A 21,013-nucleotide genomic window follows, 5' to 3' on the forward strand; every position below is an offset into this window, starting at 1 on the left:
AACACATTTACTTTACGGATTTTATATATAATCAGGGCAGTCAACAATTGGTTTTCAAGGAATGAAGGAAATGCTTAGCATGAATGCCAAATTACCCAGCTTAATGTATATGTCAAACCACATTACAAGACTAAAGCATATTCCTTCCTCTTTAGACAAACTAGCTGGCTGCTCAGGTGCTTCTGCTACAAGGAAAAGTGAGAGCTAATGGTTTATAGGGAGCTTTGTGACCACCTGGGCACAAGTGCATTCTTGTTCCTTTCACAGAGAATCTAAAAGGCTCTGGAGAAGCAATGGAGCTGGAATTTCCAGAGTTTATGACAGCTGTGGGCCAATCAAGTGGTTCCATGGAATTACTCAGTGCAGACTGAGGAACAGAGGGCCTGAGAAAGACAGGAGGATTGTGCCTAGCTAAGCAGGCCCAGTCCAGCATCATATGTATATATCTAATTAAATTCAGAAACCCCCTCAAGCCTGTTACATTTATTGTACTTCTCCTTTATAAAAAAATTATCAGCTTTCACAAATCTGTTATTTCTTTTCTTTGGGCTGGAAACTCCATGACGGCAAGGACCTGGTTTCTTCTGCTCATCTTCCAACCCAGTGTTTGATATCATACATGGCATACAGGAAGTATTCATAAATGATTGTTGAGTGATTCATTCATCAGCCAAACAACCAAAGACCCAAACTGCTAATTCTCTATAGACTGTGGAAGAGTCTCCCAAGTTTAAATTTCAGCATTATAGCCTCTTCCAGTTATCCAAGAATTCCATTTCTCTTCATGTTTCTTCTCTACACAACAGCGATATCAAAACTATGATTCTTAGGATTTCTTTCTTTCTGTTATAATAATTATTGCCATATATCTAACTATAGGATATGTTCTGGAAAAAAAACACCTTTTAATCCATCTCAGCCTCCTTCTGCATTAGGAACACAGAATAGTAGAACTTAATGGAACCTTGGCTACTAGGTAGTTCAATGCCCTGTCACTCAGAGAGTTTAAGAGAACTCTACAAATCAGTTAGCAGAAAGGCCACTTCCAAATTCTTCCTAGTTTTTAGACAAGTTCTGACATGGCTTCTGGTCCTAGAGATGCAAAAATCAATGTACAAAGAGAGAATCCCCAGTTTTAGTGGATGCTTTTCCTAGAAAATTCCTGATCCAACCAAACTGTCATGTTATACATTCCTTTATTATTTATATAGTCAATTATTTCTAGAAACGAAATTGGGGGGACTTATAACAAAAAAAAATGGACCCATAAAACGTACTTCAGCTGCCAATTAATTAAAAGTCACTATGGCAAAAGAGAAATCTTATCAAGAACCTGGCTAAAGAAGACTATTTCACTTGAGTTATCAAACTCAGCTCTAAGCTTCCTAGCAGCCAAGATAAAGTGAAAACATGATGCTTACACAGAGCTCATAAAAAGGAAACAAGTCAGCTCTTTGGACAAGAAAATACTTTTCCTAGGTTTGAATTTAAGAGACCTATAATAATATAAGGATTGGTGACTCCAGAGGTCATTGTACATAAATTACTATCTTATTGTATAGTAAAAAATCTCCCTCAAAATTTAAAACTGGGATAAATGAGATACCTGTACCACAAAGCATCTACTGAGCATGCTCATGACAAAACCACACAGAGAAACAGACTATAAAACACACATCTGTATCTGACAAAGCAACCTTTCAAAACAGAAGTGTCATATGATGTTTCAAAGCGAAAGCTGTTTAAAGCTGTTTTTTTTTTTTAAGTTTGTCACATTGAGTCAAAGCAATTTCTGTTTTTCTAAAATTTGTGTGTGTTATTTTGCAGGGAAACTTCTCTTCAGTGTTTTTCCACTATGAATCAACTAGCTCCTATCCTTCCCTCTCAAGTGAACTTGCGGAAACCACTCTGCCAGAGGGAATTCACCTTCTCTCACATGGAGACAAGCTCTAATACTTTCAAATGGTCAATCTGAAAATGAAATGCTTTGCAAGCCAATTCCTTCAACAAAAAAGGTCTTTGTTTCAAGATTTTCACAGAAAAATATACTAATGCTACCTCTATTAGTTAAAGTAATAATTAATACCTTAGCTCAGTAATTCATATTATACTCCCTTCTTCCCACCTTCCCACCACACAATAAATGCCTCATTTATTCAATACTGACTTGTATTGAGATATTCCAAATAAGCAAATTTTCCAAACAACTAAGGCTTTATTCCCTTCCGGAAACTTTAGTCTTTTTTAAGGGAAATATATTTAAATTTTACTATATGCTTAATTACTTCCTCGATACCTTAAATATTTTGAGCATCCTGAGTATCACCTATTGTACTTTTTCTTGAATATTTTGAGTTCTCATTATAAAAACGAATTACAGTGATTAAAAATTGCTGTGAAGTTTCAGTTTTTATCTCCACCAAATGCTCCCAAATTTCTATACTTTATAGTTCTGCTGACACTTTCTATATTTCTAGGGATTTTTTTCTAATCCTGACTTAAAGCCTATGTCTACATCAAGCTCATCACTGATCTTCTTTTACACTGGTTCACATTCCACTTTAAGCCAGCCAGCTTTGGAGGAGGGGCAGAAGGTGGCTCCCCATTCTATTTACAGAGTAACCTATATGGGTTTTTGACATCTCTTTTCCTTGTAACTCGCTAAAGCATTTTGGCTTTCCTCATGATGCAAGAAACTGCTATAAACTGACACTTATAATAATAATAATAATATGAGACAATATTAGGAACCCTGTCCATACCAATCCAATTTGAACAGCAAGCCATCAAAGAAAGTGAAGTTTATGCACCAAGGGTAAACTACTGGAAACTTAGATCACACCCAAACTGCTTAAAGTTAGTTCAACTCTCCTATTGCTATTGCTTCTGAGACTTCAAGCATTTCAGAAATTCTAAGAGAAAAAAGCCAAATGCATACTTAGATCTGACAGAGTTCTCATGATTTTCCTACCCCATCATTTTATGGTGCCCTCTCCTCGTTTTTTTTTTTTTTGTTGTTGTTGTTGTTGTTCAGGATGAAAAGATAGCTAACATGCACATTCCAATAATGCAGATTCTTCTGCTGTCATTCCTCAGTGGAAATTGTATTCACTACTCCTTCCTGCCTTCACTCTCCAGTCAGTGCCAGTGGGCACCATCATGGAGAACATGCCCCCTCCAGGGTCCCTATCCAGGTCTGTACAAATCATCCATCATGTACCATGTAATCCAGGGCAAGCCACAGACTAAAAAGTTGCCAATTCACAAGGAAAATGCACAATGGGGCCACACAAAAAGCCCCTCTCTGGTATAACAATACCATTTCTAAAATCAAAAGCTTTCTAAAATTTAAAAAAAAAATCACAATACAGAATCTCCAAGCCTTCACATATTAGAAATAGGGGTGCAACTACACCCTTTGCAAACCAAGATTTTTTTTTAAAAAAGGGGGGGAATATACACAAATATTGAGGGTTGATAAACATATGTACAGGCTCAAGAAGGTCCACTTTTTAAAGCTCTTTTCTAAAATAAGAGCTTCTTTACCCCCAAAGATAAGTCAAAATTTATCCTAGATTTCAACCTTTCTTAAATGTAGTAAGTATAGGAAGTTGCATGGAAACAATGAATGGAAGTGCACTTTTATCAAACAACCACAGGAAACTTTCAGTAGTTTATAGCAAAACTACATATTTGAGCAGAGAAAAAAAAATAAACTATGCTCTTTCAACTCCTAACTTTTACTCTCTCTCTCATCCAAAACATACAAGAACATGCACAACTGACAACTATGAAACAAATCTCAATACTAAGAGAAAATTAATATCTCAAGCTTTCAAAAATACACTTTCCCAAATTACTTAACGAATGTCTTCAAATAGGCCTACACCTACTTCTATTATCGTATGGCCAAAATGAGTCATAATAAAACTTTGGAATATTAAAGACAATAAGTGAGGAAATTCCAGAAAATATAAAAACTATTTCAGGGAGCCCAAACAGAACTATATTTATTTTTCTATCTAAATGCATATGAATGAATAAACCAGCAAATAAAACAGGCACTCACAAAAGTAAACATATATCTGGCTGCAATTCTACAACAAAGTCTTCCAAGTTTAATTTTCTTAAACAAAGCTAACTTCCAGCACCCCCCAAACTACAAGAACCTCTACCATGAGCAATTTAAAAACAGGCATTGGTGCGGGGCAAAGGTATATCTCAGTGGTACAGCGGGTTCTTAGCATGCATAAGGCCCCAGGTTCAATCCCCAACCACACACACACACACACACACACACACACACACACCATTGTGGGGTTGGGGATATAGCTCAGTGGCAGAGCAGGTGCTTAGCATGTGCAAGACCCCAGTTTGATTTCCAGTGCCAAAAGGATAAATAACAGGTCTTTTTGAACACACAGCACCTAACACAGCAAATGGTACCTATGTTACACAAAGGAAAAGTTCACATTTAATTCTCTTTGACTTAAGTCTTAGTACAACTCAGTCTGGGCTATAACTCCAGTTCCACTAATGACATATAAGTTTCTACAAGGCCCAGTTTTCTCATCTTTAAAACAAGGATAGGCATTCAGGATGTGCCTCAGTGGTAGAGCACTTGCCTAGCATGTGTGAGGTCCTGGATTCAAACCCTGTCACCATAATAATGATGATGATAATAATAATACCTGTCCTAGCTAATACCCAGAGATGTTATTGAGGTCATGTACTTGAAAGATTTTAGCTAAATCAGGAAGTTCTATATAAATGTAAAGATATTTAAATATATAACTGATCAATAGAAAAGACTCCTATCTCCCCATCATCCCACCCACACCCTTCAAGAGAGAAGCCCACAACATACAAGGAGAATCATGGGAATAAAAAAAGGACAAACTTTTAGTTAGAAGGTCTGGACTCTAGTCTCAGCTCTGATGCTAACAAGCTGATTGATGGGGCCACCTCTCTTAGTTTCCTTTACCTGTGCTTCACCTGGGACTAATATTTCCTGCCTTGCCAAAATGAACTAAAGTAATAGATTATTACAAAAAAAATTTAGATAAACTTGAAAGTGAGATACCTATATAAGAAATTAATATACTAGATTTGCCCAATAAAAAAAATCTGGACTTTAATGGGTTGTGTTCTAAAACTGATGAACAAGGAAAAAACTGGCTGTGATCAGAGTAAGCACTGTGAGGAAGAAAGTCAACTAAGGTGGGAGTGGAGACGCCTCCCTGGTGTGCACTCACAAGAGCCAGCGTGGGTGTTCATTACCTAATGAAACAGGGCTTTAAAAGTTGGAATTTTGAAGACATACCTGTTCTAACTCCTCTGAGTCTACTTAAGCTTGTAAACTGAAATATCAGGTCAGATTTTCTCCATTCCTGGTTAAGACAGAAGCACACAAACTCCAAATTTTAAAAGTGGATGCCCAGCATTCCAGAATAAACAGCAGCTCATGGAGAAAGCAACAGAAGAAGGGTAAGAGGAGAAAATAGATCAACAAACTACAACAGATCGGTCACTTTGTAATTAAAGAGAAAAGAAAATAACCTATCTCCAAGTTCAACTCAAGGCTGAATTCCTATCAGAAAACTACCAGAAGCCAAAGACTACATCTGGATAATACTTTAAATCTGAGGCCGGTCTTTGAGAAAACATTTGACAAAGATTATCAAAACATGCATTTTTCTTCCTTTCTACTCATTTTTCTCAATTCTTTCCCCCAAACTCTTGCACTTCACTTACCACTCCCACTTTTTCAAAGGCAGTGGGCAATTACATAAGAAGCTGGACAGAAGAGACACTGCATATAACACATTTGTTTTAATATCTATTCTCTTTTAATTGGAGACTTCTCTTGTATAACTATGAATCAGAATGGCTCCTGAATCTTCCTAAAGTATCAAGTATTCACTTAAGTCAAGCATCTCTTCTGTTTCAGTTGGAGGCTCCCTTTCATCTTTGTGGGGCTGTATTTTTGATGTCACTACACACTGTGGTTCTCATTCACTGGGCTCATCTGAAACGTTAGACTTACTCAGTAAGTGCCAACATTCGATTGTAACTTTACCCAATAGGAGCAAAATGTTTTGAAAACAAAATCAAGCATGAAGAAACTTAACTGATACATATTCTTCTATATTCCTTTTAGATAATCGGGCTATAAAGTACTTACTTTCCCCCCCCTAAATTAATACAGGATTTTGACTACATTAAGATGATTATTTTCAATGACTCCCATATAATGGATATTCTGATTAAAGAAAACACCATGGGCTGGGGATGTGGCTCAAGCAGTAATGCACTCGCCTGGCATATGCACAGCGCTGGGTTCGATCCTCAGCACTAGCACCACATAAAAATAAAATAAAGATGTTGTGTCCACCGAAAACTGAAAAATAAATATCAAAAAAAAAAAACTCTCTCTTTAAAAAAAAAAAAGAAATAACATTTAAAAAAAAAGAAAAGAAAATACCATAATGTCTTCATATATGAGTTCATCTAGTCCCTATGTACCTTACCATTTATCATCTGCCCAATTACATATCTGACATAATTAAATTATTGGCCTACCTAAGAATTCACAAATTTAATATGTTGTCTTGAGTTATACATTTACTTTAAGAATAATATTTTTTTTTCTTTTTCTTGGTGCTAGGGATGGAACCCAGGTCCCTCACATGCAGGCAAGCACCCTACACTGAGCTACACTCCCTGCCTAAGGAACCAAAACTTTTATCTCTATGGCAGGCTTTGGCCTTACCTCCAGCCTGATCAAAAAAAGCAACATGAGACCTACCTACAGTGAGCATTAGAAGACATCCTTAGTCATCTAACAATATTTTTACAAAGCATCGGAAAGAACATATTGTTCAAAAGCCATGGAAACTGAGTTTTACAAGGTCTATATTTGACAATCTTTAGCGAAAAATTGTAGATATTAGCTCAGTATAATAAATTAAATGTAATATCCTCCTCATATCAAGGTCAGTGGCAAAAAAACACTCTGGCCTTGACAAAGACCTCAAGGATTCAGACAAATAAGTATTTAGAGAAGTGTTTGTGGCTTGTTTTCAAGTACTGCCTATCTTAAATCTCCCTTGGTTTTTAAGCTGGAAAGGATGCAAATGTCTGCATTACTACAGTCACCTTCCTCCCACTGCTTTTAAATGCTCTATAAAGCAGTCCCTGTGGACACCAATCTTAAACTGCCCCGGCCTTGCCAGGACAAATGTTGGCCCGTGTATTCCAGTAAGGCCATGAGTTTTCTGAAGGTCAAACAAAATATGGATTATTTCCAACCAGAAAGGAAGTTTGTGCTCTCTGGAATGAGGCCCCAAGCTCAGCCTTGACTTGGTGTGCCATGAGGCAAGTAAACCAAAAACTGGGAACAGCCTTCCTTTTTAATCAGTGCTTTCTGAAGGATGCTACTGATAACAAGGAAAAAATGTGAATGTACTTGATGTTCACATCTCCCCCTGTCTTGGCTTTTTTTTCTTTTTACAGATGCATACACAGCTGTTTAAAATAATACTGTCCCTAATAAAGCTTTATATTTAAACTATGGTATGTAAATCTGGATTCCAGCACTAATCACAAAAAAAAAAAGGCTTGACTCGGTTTTTCCTTTTATCTGTTTTACCAAATAAGTTTCCACAAATTCTTCCTGTAGCAATCACTTTCCTTGTGATCATGGTGCTTAAAAATAAATAAATAAATAAAAGGAAAGGAAAGATTCTAAGAAAGTGGGGGAAAGGGAGGAAAGGCAAAGCTTTTTGATATCTTCTTCTCATAAAGAGCCAAAAATTTAATTATTTCTAACCACTAAGGCATATGACTAGTGGCAATTTGCATGCCTATATTGCAAACGTGGAATTCTCTTTCTTCCTTTGTCATACTGAAGCAGAAAGAAATCTCAACTGTCTTTTTTTGCAGATGAGGCCTGGAGAAATTAAGGAACAGTTTAGCTAGGTGGTCAGCGGCTACCACAAAAGGGCCCACCTGGCCATCCAGCAAGGCCTCATGCTTCCACAGCTCCATCTATAGGCTCCTGACCTTCACTCCCCTTCTCTAACATGCTGGAATCTCACCCAGCTTTTGCAGCCCACCTCAGTGGTTCTCACAGTCTCCTCTGTGCCTCTCTCTTGGGTTACAGAGAACCTTGCCCTCTCTACATTCCTGCAGCAGGTTGCTTCTCCAACAGGAACATACCATGGCTGCAAAACTGAGCCCTGTCATGACTCCCCAGCATCTAAGGAAAAGTGTTTTCTTATGAATTCTCCATAGCACCTGGGCCTTGTACTTAACAAGGATTCAATACATATGTGCTAAATGGAATTTGAGTAATGAATACATTCATATTTTCAAGGTTCCGTAGTAAGTGAGCAACAGAAGCAAAAATCAAATCCACATTTCACAATGATCATAACAGCACAACTTATAGGATCTGCAAAGAAAATCCACAGGTGTGTTTGGGTTTATGTGTCTGGTGAGCTGCACCTTGTGCCTATGTGTACACATGTCCTCACAACAAGGAAAGAGCAGTGAGATTTCTCACTATTGACTAGGGTATGATTTTTTTTATTTAATTAATTAATTTATTTTTGGTACCAGGAATTTAACCCAGGGGACCTTAACGACTAAGCCACATCCCCAGCCCTTTTATATTTTTTGTTTGTTTTTGCAGGTGCTGGGGATCGAACCCAGGGCCTTGTGCATGAGAGGCAAGCACTCTACCAACTGAGCTATATCCCCAGCCTCTTATTCTTTGTTTTGAGACGGTGTCTCACTAGGTTGCTGAAGGTCTCGCTCAGTTGCTGATGCTGGCCTCAAACTGGCGATCCTCCTGCCTCAGCCTCCCAAGTCACTGTGATTAGAGGCATGCATCACTGGGCCCAGCTCTCAGTTGTGACTGTATATGTTCCCACAGCCCTAGTTGCTATTTTATATTTTTACTCTTTACCATTAAACATTTTTAAAACTGGATCATTTCCCCTTTACCCCCAGTCTTTCTTTTCTTTTTTCTTTCTTTCTTTCTTTCTTTCTTTCTTTCTTTCTTTCTTTCTTTTTTTTTAAGGAAGTTTTGGACAGCAGGAAAGCTGAGCTAAGGCACAAAGAAAAGCTGACTCTGCACATGCCTCATTGTTTTCTATTTTCATTCCAGCGCAGTTGTGGCTGGAAACCAGCGGTTTAGGATTCCCCATGGACCTGCCGTCCCTGGTCCCTGGGGTTTCAAAGTGTTATACTTTATACACTGCTCAGAGAGGTGTGATTCAATTCAATATGTTCCCTGGAGTTCTAAGGGAGGCTAATATATATTGTGTGTCTTTACAGAGGCAACCAAAATAAGTGTTTTGGGAAAAGGGGGGGAAATGGGATCAAGGGAGTATTCAGAGATGGAATTATACAAGCAAAAGTGGGACCGTCTGTGTGTGTTTTAGAGGTGGGAGGCTTAATGTAAACATTGACTAGATTTGTGCTTTTGACTTTAATACATTCTCTACATCACCACACACTTAAGCACACAACTGTTAAAAATGTTGATGTAATCATTTGAAGAACATCATTTACCCTATTATGGTTTGGGGTATTTTGTTGCTCTTGGGGTTTTCTCCCGCAATCTTTTTTGGGGAGGACTGGGGATTGAACCCAGGGGTTGCCTTACCACTGAGCTACATCCCCAGTCCTTTTTATTTTTTATTTTGAGTAAAGTATCACTGAATTGCTTAGGGCCTTGCTGAGTTTCTGAAGCTGACCTTGAACTTGCCATCCTCCTGCCTCAGTCTCCCAAGTCACTAGGATTACAGGCATGTGCCACTGAAACCAGCTCCTCCCAAATATTCTTAGCTCTCTTCTTCAAATACATCTGATGACTTATTTTTTTAATTTGAGACTTTTTTTTACTGCCAACAGGATTGTCCTGTGATCCATGAACACAAGTGTCTTACCATGGAGTAGAACTGATTCCAAAAGGCTGCTCATACCTCCTTCTGGGACCTACAACCACAGGGTCCAGAAAGAATTCTTAAACCCTGAACTCGTCCCAGTCCACTGTCCCTGGTAAAGTGCCACTTCTCAGAGAGCTAAGTCATCCCAAGGCCAAAATGACACTTTGACCCACATAGAAATTAAAACTCAAAGGAAGCTGAGACAATTCCTCTGCCGAGAGCCATTCTCCTGCTGGGAGAGGCCTCTGGGAGTGGGCAGCCTCCAAACACACAGTCAGTCATTCCTGATGGTGATTTATTGCTTAGCCCGACACTAAATCCACAGTTTATAATAGCAGGATGTTCCCTTCGGACAACAAGGTCTCTCAGAGCAGCCACTATCACGGCCTCCTGAAGACAAAGATCACATCTCTGTGCCTGATGACAGGGCTAGTGGCTTCACCAGCACCACCCTCCCCAGATCTGAGGATACTCACTTCTCATTTCTCTGCTCATGCTATGATTCCATTATTTCAAGTTCAGGGTGGCATGGCCATAGACCCATTATTTCAAAGATATTTACCTCCCATAATCTTTTTCCTTAAAGTACTTAATAGAATGGGTCAGCTTCAAAGCAATGGGGAAAAAAACAGTGAATTGATAAGAAGAAGATGTGGATTCTAATCTAAAGGTGGCTTCTTAGAAGCTGTGTCACTTATACAGCTCACAATCTTCCTGAGTCTTATTTTCAGATAAATAAAGAGTAGCACATTTTGCACAAGACGGTTATAAGATTTAAATGAGAGAATTCATAAGAAAGTACCTAGTACATATTAAGTGCTTACTAACCTTTTACCTACAGAGCAATTATAATGCTAAATTCATACTTTTCAGAGGGTGTGGTCATCAATAATAAAGACCAGAAGGAATGCTTTAAACTTTTTCCAATCTTCTCAGCCAGGTTTGAATAGAAATTGACCAGCCTCTCTGTAAAGATTTTATACTATAAATGTAATTATGCCATATTGTAATTGGCATAATTATAAATATACCAACTGTATTACACCATAACTTTACAACACAACTGTAAAGATATTAAGTATTACAGGCATAGGTGTTAATTGCCACAGTACTTATAATAGAGAAATACTGAAAAACCATCACTAATGGTACATCTGTACCATGAAAATATATATGCTACACTTAAAACAGTGCAAGTTGTACTGATGGAAAATCTTAATGACATGCAAGTATTCTAATTGCAGAAAATTATGTAAAGAATGGTAAGATTTCTTGACCCTCTAAAACTATGTATATGTGTGTATATAAAGTTATAGAAAAAAATTGAATAGATATCTAACTGTAAAATAGTTCCTACCTAAGGTGGGTTGATGCCAGAGAAGAGGGATTGGGAAGACAAAGAAAGGGGGCTCTTACTTTGTTCTCTGTCCCTCTGCAGCATGCAACTCTTTCACCATGCAAATGTTTTTGAGTATTACTTGTATAATTAAAAACTAAAACTAAAACGTAATTATCTGTACTTTATCATACAGATAATTAGAACCAAAGCAAATGCTGGTTGACTAGTTCCTTCTCTGGATGTCTTATTTCAAGACAGCATTATACTTGGTTCAAACAAACAGACCCAGAGCCCTCTAGGAAGCAGAGAACTCTGTTCTCAACTGAGTGACGACATCCTCTCATCAACTTGACACCTTTGGCCCAAATCCCTTGTTCTCTGTGGTCAGCGATTCTACAAACCTGGAGTATTGCCTGGATTTGATAGGATGCTGTTGTGAAAAAGACTGGCTTTGAATCCTGGCTCTGCCTGTACTTTCTGACACTTTGCCTCGGTTCTCTCATTTGTCAAATGGGGATATCTACATTCTGCAAGGTGTAGATAATGCAGGCAAATATATGACCCCTAGTACGTGCTCCATAAATGGCAACTGTTATCAGTACTATTGTCAATCAGGAAGTTCTCTGAGTTTCAAGATCATTCTCAGCTGTAAAATGAGGGCCTACCATTTGATTACTTTGAATGATTGGTTTTAATGTTCTACAAACATGTGCTATTGGTGAAAATGGACAAACACTTGATGAATAGTATGGCCAGAGACCAGACAATAAGAGCAAACTTAGCATTGCTAGGCAGGGCCTGGAGAATTGTGTGATTTCTGTGACTGTTACCATATCCTCAGGTAACAACAAAGACGGTAGAGAAGCCTTTCCTCCAGTCTAGAAAACTTCAGAATTTGGAGAAATGCACGACAGAGAGGCAGACATATTCCTATTATCCTACTGCCAAATAAATACATTTTCACTATCTCTTAATGCCAGCTGTAGGCCAGGAATAGCAAAGCATTAAAAAAAAACAGATGAATCCCTGTGACCTTCCCAAAGACAACCTTCATTATCCAGCCTTCTCAATCTTTTGGGACAGAAGATCAAGTCAAATCCCTTTGGAACCAATGAATAATAAGGTCTCTGCATGACTAAATTTATCTTCTGGGGCTCAATTGAAATCCCACCTTTATTAACCTTCCCAAATCCTCCCTACTAAAAGCCATCTCTCTCTGTGAACACCCATAGACTTTGTTTTTCCAGTCAATTTCTACTTTAATTAGTCACTTGCATGCCTATTTTAACTCACCTATAAGCTCCCTTATAAAGCCAAATAATGTCCAATTTGATCATCCACTCACAAGCATTTATTTAAGCACCTTGCTAGATGGTAAGTACCATAGAAGGTTCTAGGGATACAGAAATAATAACACATTCTCCATCTTCAAGGAGCTCATAATCTAATGGGAAAGATGGGAACATGTACACCCGAGGCCCATAGTGCTATCTGAGCAGGGAGAAGGAGCCTCCCTAATCTACCTCAAGGAAAAGAAAGATGAGAAGTATCAAAAACAGTTTCCTAGGGCAGGTCACATCTGAGGTGACTTTTCAGAATTAGTATAAATTACCCAAGCAAAAAGGACTGGAAAGGACAAATCAGTATTAAAATAAGTCTGTATCAACATAGGCACATTTACTTTGGAAAACTTAGGTGGCAGTTTCTTATAAATTTATGCATACACTGAATTATACAACCCAGAAATTACATTCCTAGGTATTTACTCAAGAAAGTAAGAACATATGTCCACCAAAAGACATGTTTGCAGAAGTTCACAACTACTTAACTCCCTAAGATTCAAAGGCAACAACTCAAATATTCAACATGTGAATACATAAACAAATTGAGATATGTCCACACAATGAAATATACTCAGCATTGAAAAGGAACAAACTACTGATACACGCAACAACCTGATTGTTGACTCCCCAAAACATTTAGCTATGCCAAAAGAAGCCAGACACAAAAGAGTACATGAAATTTCAAAAGGGATAAAATAATCTATAGTGACAAAAAGAAGATCCAGGGGCTGGGATTGTGGCTCAGTGGTAGAGTGCCTGCCTAGCATGCATGAGGCACTAGGTTTGATTCTCAGCACCACATACAAATAAATAAAATAAAGGTCCATCAACAACTAAAAAGTATTTAAAAAAAAAAAAAAGCAGATCCTAATGGCCTGGGACTAGGGATATTTGGGGTGAAGGAAAAGGAATAGATAGTAGAAAAAATGTTATATATCTTTTTTTTTTTTTTTCTGGTACTGGTGATTGAATCCAGGGGCACTCTACCACTGAGCCACAGCCACAGCCCTTTTTAATTTTTATTTTGAGACAAGGTCTTGCTAAGTTGTTTAGGGCCTCAACAAGTTGCTAAGGCTGACCTCAAATTTGTAATCCCCCTGCCTCAGCCTCCCAGGTCACTGAGATTACAGGCATGTGCCACTGTGCCCCACTCATTACAAGTCATTTGTCCTCAAAGACCAGAAAAACAATGAACAGAGTTATTAGTCTGTTCCTGTTACGCTCCACTCTAAATATTTTAAAAAGCAGAATTTAACAGGAAAAAAATGGTTTTACCTAAACAAAGGTCTGTCCTATTAAAAATAACAAAGACATTTATTAATTCAAGCAAAGATGACGTCTTACTGAGGGATGGCTTCTGTCCCTTCTTCTCCCCCACTTCCTGTACCATCCTGGGCTTCTAGCAAAGGTTTGCTTCTTGGGGTGGGCCCTCTGTAGGTGTGAGGTAAAACACCAAGCCTATGGCTGGCATGTGATGTGAAGCATCTTAGCGACAATCATAACAACAGAGCCAGTGGGGCACGTGTGGTCTGGCAGTTACATCATGAAATGGTACTGGTTGCTATTCTCAGCATGTGTCACTGACTTACTGACAAGACAGTTAAACATAAAAAGGAACCAGTATCAGTGGTAATTGGGATAGAATCCCTGGGTGAATAGGAATAAGAAAACTCCAACAGTAATCCCCAAACCACCTATTTCTCCACAGTTTCAATTTCCTTCTCCAAACGTTTTCAAAAAATGCGATTACCAAACTAAACTGATTCGAGTTGATTGCTGCTTCCTTTCCCTGGTGTGATGAGCAAGAAGAAACACAAAGGACTCCAAAGATCCTCCCCTTCTTAAGGTTTCTTTGTATGCATGCCATACGAGATAATTCATTCAGTTCCAGGTCATGATAGCACCGTCCCTGGCACACAGAAGGCACTTGAAAAATGTTTACAGAATGAGTACAGGACAGTAGGAGAAAGCATCTGAGTGTGGACAGCAGAACAAAGCCTTGACTCTCTTGGCATCCCTTTCTTAGCCAACCTATTCACAACAATAATAGTTCATGTCATCGAAAAGCTGAAAAGGAGCTGGTGTGGGTAAGGTTGCTGTCACTCACTGCTCACTGAATGAATAAATCTATTCAGTGTCTCTGACCCTCATCCAGAATGCAAGGTAGCTATGGCCAATGCAGGCACAACTCCCAACTGACTTGTTATTCACCTCATTGGCCAACTGGGAATAGATCCCCGAGATCATAACAGTTCAGCTGCAAAACATCCAGAGCAGCATCTTGGTCCACAGCTTCATCTGTCCCAGGGTACTGGCTTTACAGCTCACCCTGATCTCGGCTTTCCAAGCTTGACCCACACCAGGGCAGGTCGCTCACTAACAGTCCTCACCCCTCTGCCTTCCTCATGAAAACCCAAGGATCATGATGGCTACAGAATAAACCTGGAAACTTTTACTTCTTTCCCTAGTTACAATCAGCAGAAAGGACTAGATTCACCAGTATCAATATTCACATCCATGATGACATCTCAAATGTAACCAATCAACCCCACCCTCACCTCCATCAATATTTTGCCTTCATTAACTAGCCACAGGAAAAAGAGTTTGCCAAATGGCAAACTCACATTTCACACAGGCCTGTTAGCCAAGACAGGAAGGAAACGTCAAATCCGTGGCCCAGTGTATAAATGTTCAGCACTGAAGTGAATGGAAACCAACAGGACACTTGAGGTTATACTTTAACTTAAAGGCAAACTAAAGCTGAGTTAGTTCAGCTCAACAACAGGAGAGTTCATAAGGAATTATTCCAAGCAAATGGTGGAAGCCACCCCTTAAATACTGGCCTTAAGTACTAGATAGAGAAGCAAGTGAACTGAGCTTCACTCCCTTCCCCACAGTGATAGGTCCCCTCTGGATGGGTCAAGCTCCAAGGCACACTGTGAGATAGGGAATGAGGACTTCTAAGGGCAGAGGCAGACCTGAATTCTTCTGGGATGAAATTCTGGTTTAAGAAGACTCCCATTGCTGTAGTCAAAAACCAGTAGCACCCCTACCCCAAGTCTCTCTCCCCTTTTCTCCCTCAAGTCCTTTTGACATATAGTCAGAGCAGGACAAGAAGGTGCTTGAAGGCCTCCTGAATACAATGAATGTGTGCTTTAAACTTTATGGCTAAAGTTGGCTTATATGCAGGTGAAGGAGTTCTTCTTCCTCTGGTTCATGTTCCTGAGCATCTGTTCTGTTCACAAATCACCAATGCCAGCCTTCTGTACCTCCCCAATGCTTCCTCCTGTACCAGGACTCCTGGGCCACCACCCAAGCAGACTCACAGTAACTAGACATGATGTGGGGTAGGGAGCCCTGGAATGGCACTGCAAGATCCAGGCACTGGCTCTGGCTCTTGCAAAAGGCTATACCCAAGTGAGAGCAAAAGACAGAAATAACAAAAGGATGCGGCTATGAAATTGGGGAACCTAAGAATGTCAGTAGCGTCCAGAACATAGCAGAACCCTCAAAGGAAGTTCTGGGCTTCAAAGTGTGCTCCAAGATGTCCATGAATCACCACTTGCCATGGTAAGTTATAATTACCAAGGGTGCTTTGGGTACAAAAGACCATCATTGTGAAATAAAGAACTCATAGAGGACAAACTCCAAAGTTGGTTTAGTGCAAACAAAGATCCATTCTAAAGGTGGAGACCCAAAGATAGCTTTATAGTTCACATGAAGAGAGGACCTAAAATGTGATTTTGAAAAAGTTAGAACCTAGATACTGAACGCTGTGAGTTTAACTCAGCTAGAGGCCAGGCCTAGGCAATGCAAGACTGCATTCTGCAACCTGCTGGTCCCGGGCCATGGTCTTGGCCTCTGTCTTTCTCTGACATAACCAAGATAAGGCTCACCCTGGCATGCTTTGCCTGGTGAAGAATGCTACAAGGAATTGAGTACTGGTGTATGTCTCTAGGGTAGTATGCTTCCCGGCTACTTTTGTTTGGTATGTCTTTGTTTTGGTTTAGCCCTGGTAATCTGGCAAGTAGTCTATTTCCAGGGGGGGGAGGGGGGACTCTGTCTGTGGTGTGGATGCCCAGGCTTGAGGTCCTCCTTCATTTTCATAAACAGAACCTAGTTGCCACAGCAACTAGTGCTGTGTGCAGCTGCTAAATAGCAGAGGTCACCAAGAGCTTTCTTTAGGTTCTACAGTTTGTTCCTATGCATCTATGAACAGTGGTGCACAGGAGCTTTAGTAATACCAGCCAGTAATTCATATAGAAGCTGATCCTGAGGAGGAACTGCCAAACCAACTGCTACACACAAATGGGATTTCAGGTGGGGCCCAGACCCTACCTGACAGATGTTAGCCAAGGGCACAGGAAAAGTCAAGGGCATAAAGAGTGGCAACTCTCTCCCTATGCCTTCAACAGCCCCCAGAGCAGTGAGAGGGTGCAGGGCCAGTGCTCAGTGCAAAAGGAAGGATCTTGGAAAACTGAAAGTGGAGTTGGGCCAGTAACACTTCTGCATCACATGGGCCAATCAGATGCTTTCCCTGCTTCCCAGTGAGGTAGGACACTGTTTTCCCTACCTCCACAGCAGGAAGCATATCATACCTCAGCCAGCAAGAATTTTTGAGCTGGAGTCCCAAAGGTCTCTTCTAGTTAGAGACCATCGCTACTGTTTCCACCTTCCCAAGGCAGCTCTTTGGAAGGCCACAGATCTGCTACACATGTGATACAAACTGAATAGAGGCCAGGCATAGCCTGTGGAAACACACACACACACACACACACACACACACATGGCTGCCTGGGAGTGTCTGTTAGGGAAGATCTGATTCTGCAAAATGCAGCTTCTGCCTTCCAGACAGATGCTTTCCAGCAAAAACAACCATAAAAATGAGGCTGCTCTATAAGATGGGTCCCCTTCACTCTAGCAAAATCAAACCACTGGTTGGGGCCCCAGGAAGCTATAGAACTGAACTGAGTATAAACTTCATTTAACAGTCTTTCAGACCTGATCCCATGTTAACGACATGGAAGATATAAACATGCTTTGGCCCCAGCACCACTTTCAGAGACAAGTGATTATTTAAAACTTAAACAAAATTAAGGCTTACCATTCCCAGAAACATATGCTTCTGTCTTTATCATCAAGAGCCAATTAGAACACTACACGGAGAGGAAAATGGGATAGAAGTTCCCTAATTCAGTGTATCTCAAAGATTAGCTTGAAGACATGGGTCAAACATGTTTGGCAAACAGGACCTAAATGTTTTACATACAGGATTTTATGTTATTCCCACCACTGTATTTTATTACAGGGCAAAGGAAACCTCAACAGTTAAGAAGTTTGTCCTGAGGCAAACAGTTCAATAATTTAGACTTCAAAGACTCCATATTAACCTCTGTTTACACAAAGTAATATGTTTCCTTTGCCTGCTAAACATCAAAATACTTCGCAATTAATTACCGCTATTTTTAAAAGGACTCAAGTCCTGTTAAATATAATGGCCAATGTACTTTAAGCAGGGGGGGGAAATGTGCTCAAAAACTCTGCCAAGACAATTTTCAAGGGATTTGATTAACATAGACAGTTTAAAAATACTTTTCTTCCAAAATTATAATTTTTTCCTGTATTATTTTTGTTTCTCTTATGCCTATGAATGCTGTGAATCTAATAATCAAACAGTAGCTCTTTTGTCCCCTTAGAAATTCAACAAAGATTCCAAGCTTAGAAAATTCAGTTATTTACTTTTCTAACTAGTCAGTACTTAACTTCTTTTCTTCAGGACATTCCCAGTTCTAACCCTAGAATCTAACACCCATTGAGAAGTACACAGGGAAGTACAAGGGGCCATAAGTAAGAGCGTCACAAATAACAAGGTCACCTTTGATCTATGGACAAATAATTAATATTCCCTTGAATCTGTATAGGGATTTTTTTTTTCCCATTTGGTACCAGGAATTGAACCCAGGCGTGCTTAACCACTGAGCCATATCCCCAGCCCTTTTTATGTTTTCATTTTGAGACAGGGTCTTGCTGAATTGCTTAGGTCCTTGTTAACTTGCTGAAGCTGCCTTTGAACTTGGTGATCCTCCTGCCTCAGCCTTCAGAGCCACTGGGATTACAGGTGTACCCCACCACACACAGCTATGTAGGGATTTTTAAATTTTCAAAGTTCTTTCACCCATTTCCCATTGTAGTACCTTCAAAATATACACATTTGAGAGTAATATTACACTGATGGAGTGTCACATTGTGCCAGGCTCTCTGCTAAGCACTTTCCATACAGTAGTGGGTTATTCCTCACAACAACCTTGAGATATACTATTATTGTTTCTATTTTACAGATATAAAAATCTGTAGTAGAGTGATATTAAGTAATTCACTCAAAGTCATGAAGTTATTGAATCAAATGATTAGGCCAAGCCAGGCTGCAGGTAAGGGTGGAACCTAGACTGACAGACAGGTTGGCCTTCCGGGTTCCAAAATCAAAGGGTGCTTCTTCCAGAGAAAATGCTGAATCAAGATAACCCAAGCAATATGCCAATGAGCTCCAAACTAAATATGCATCCTCCCTCCATGAAAAGCTCAGCCACCGGCATATTAAAGAGAAATATAAACACCAGGATCCCTTGATTCTCAAAATTCTCAGCTTATTTCATTTTAATTTTATATTTTCTACAATGTTAAATAGTCTTTGCAAATTACTTAAGAAAAGTTTAATGCCTCCAAAGAAAGGAATTATTTGGACATTATATGTCAGAGATTTCACTACATTTTTCTTCTACACTATAATGTTTTAATGACATTTTACAATTCATGTTTCTGGCAACCTGATCATTAACACTGAAAGTAAAACTAAGTTCATGTAACATCATACATCACCAGGGGCTGCAGTTTGAAGCTACTATTCAGCTGGGCTGATTTAAAAACAATTTTGATAGCATAGTATGCTCCTGCCTCTGATAAGATTAGAAACTTTTCCTTTCTAAAAAATCTTCCCCTACCAAACATGAAAGGATTTTTTTTAATCTGAATTATTTCAAAGTTGCAAATAATAATAGATACTTCTCCTGAGATCTTATTTCCTCCCCTCTGAGGGGTTCCTCTTCTCTTTAGGCCCAAAGGCTATGATACACAGTGAAGGCAATGTTTGTTTTCTTTGCACTAAATTGAAAATAAATTCACATTTGAAAGTTCAGAGTCAATCTTTAATTGCATCACTTAAATAGTGCACTCTGCACCAAGTTCCTATGGCTGCTAGAGAAAAAGCAGAGCCCAAGATGAGCAGCTTTGTCTCCATTCTTACAGAGCTTCCATTCTAAGAAAGTGACAGACAACAAACAAATATGCTAAGTTGAGATTTTAAAGCTAAAGAAGCCCCACCTCCAGGAAGGACAAGTACAATAAGGCAGGAGTTTTGTGAAAGTGGAGTCCAGTGACCCAGGCACTGACAATCCTCTGTCTGGCTCACAGTCCCATCACAGGCTCAGTGGAACAAATCTCTATGCCAGTGTGTTCCCAACTGGTCAGGACAGCTCAAACTACAAATCTAAGCCTCCCTTCTCTTACCCACAGGGAGCAAAGTCCTTTGAGCTCTCTCAATTTTGACACAAACTACCTGGTTACTTTTAGACAACACCTGATTATTCCAAATCCATTTGCTCACTGTAACCATCCAGATGGGTGATTTGTTACCCAAATTCTATGGAGCTTTACAGGGTGGCTCTAGGGGGCTGAGAAGAAATGAACTGCAGCCTAATATAAAAAACAATTTCCCAAGAGTCAGAGATTTTTCAAATTCAAGCAAAGACTGGGGGCTCAGTCAACAGGATATTAGAAAGGTGATCTTGTGTATCAGGCTGAGTTGGGCCAGATAATCTCTAAAGATTCTTAAAATGCCATCATACCACTAGAACTCTACTGTGCCTTAGGAACACAAAACCTTCCCAGATATAACTTATCCTAAAATATTACTTGAGGATAATGTTGTTAATGAAATAAAAAATTCAGATGTCATGAAGAAATAAGCAACCTAAAATATGCCACCTGTTAACTAAGCAATAATTGCAACAGCACATAAATACTAATAACTGCAGCTTAGCAGTGCTTAGTAAGTGACAGGTAGGGCTTTTGAGCACAGTATCTCATCAAATATTCAAAGCAATACGGTGAAGTGGATACTAATAATGTTTCTACTTTACAAATGAGAATACTGATTACAAACATGTTTCACCACCTCTTGGTGGCAGAGTTGGGAATGCACCCAGATCTCTGGTCCTCAAGTCAGTGCTCCCCAGCATGGTGCTCTGGAAGCTGCCTTACGGGGTGGGGACTGACTAAAACAGAGAGGCTAAATGGCTTCTCCTAGCATCAACCTCCTT

At 39.4% G+C, this 21,013-nt stretch overlaps 1 protein-coding gene and 1 non-coding gene across 6 annotated transcripts in view; both read right to left on the reverse strand.

Annotated features, from left to right (window-relative positions):
• The window catches only part of Tgfbr3 (transforming growth factor beta receptor 3), a 188,623-nt gene that overhangs the window by 123,927 nt on the left and 43,683 nt on the right, over nucleotides 1-21,013 (reverse strand). The gene's annotated exons all lie outside the window — the stretch shown is intronic.
• Nucleotides 8,691-8,763, reverse strand: Trnae-cuc (transfer RNA glutamic acid (anticodon CUC)). The gene has a single exon. It is a non-coding gene; the product is annotated as a tRNA-Glu (tRNA).

Source organism: Urocitellus parryii, chromosome 11 (assembly GCF_045843805.1).
Source record: "Urocitellus parryii isolate mUroPar1 chromosome 11, mUroPar1.hap1, whole genome shotgun sequence".
NCBI lineage: Eukaryota > Metazoa > Chordata > Mammalia > Rodentia > Sciuridae > Urocitellus > Urocitellus parryii.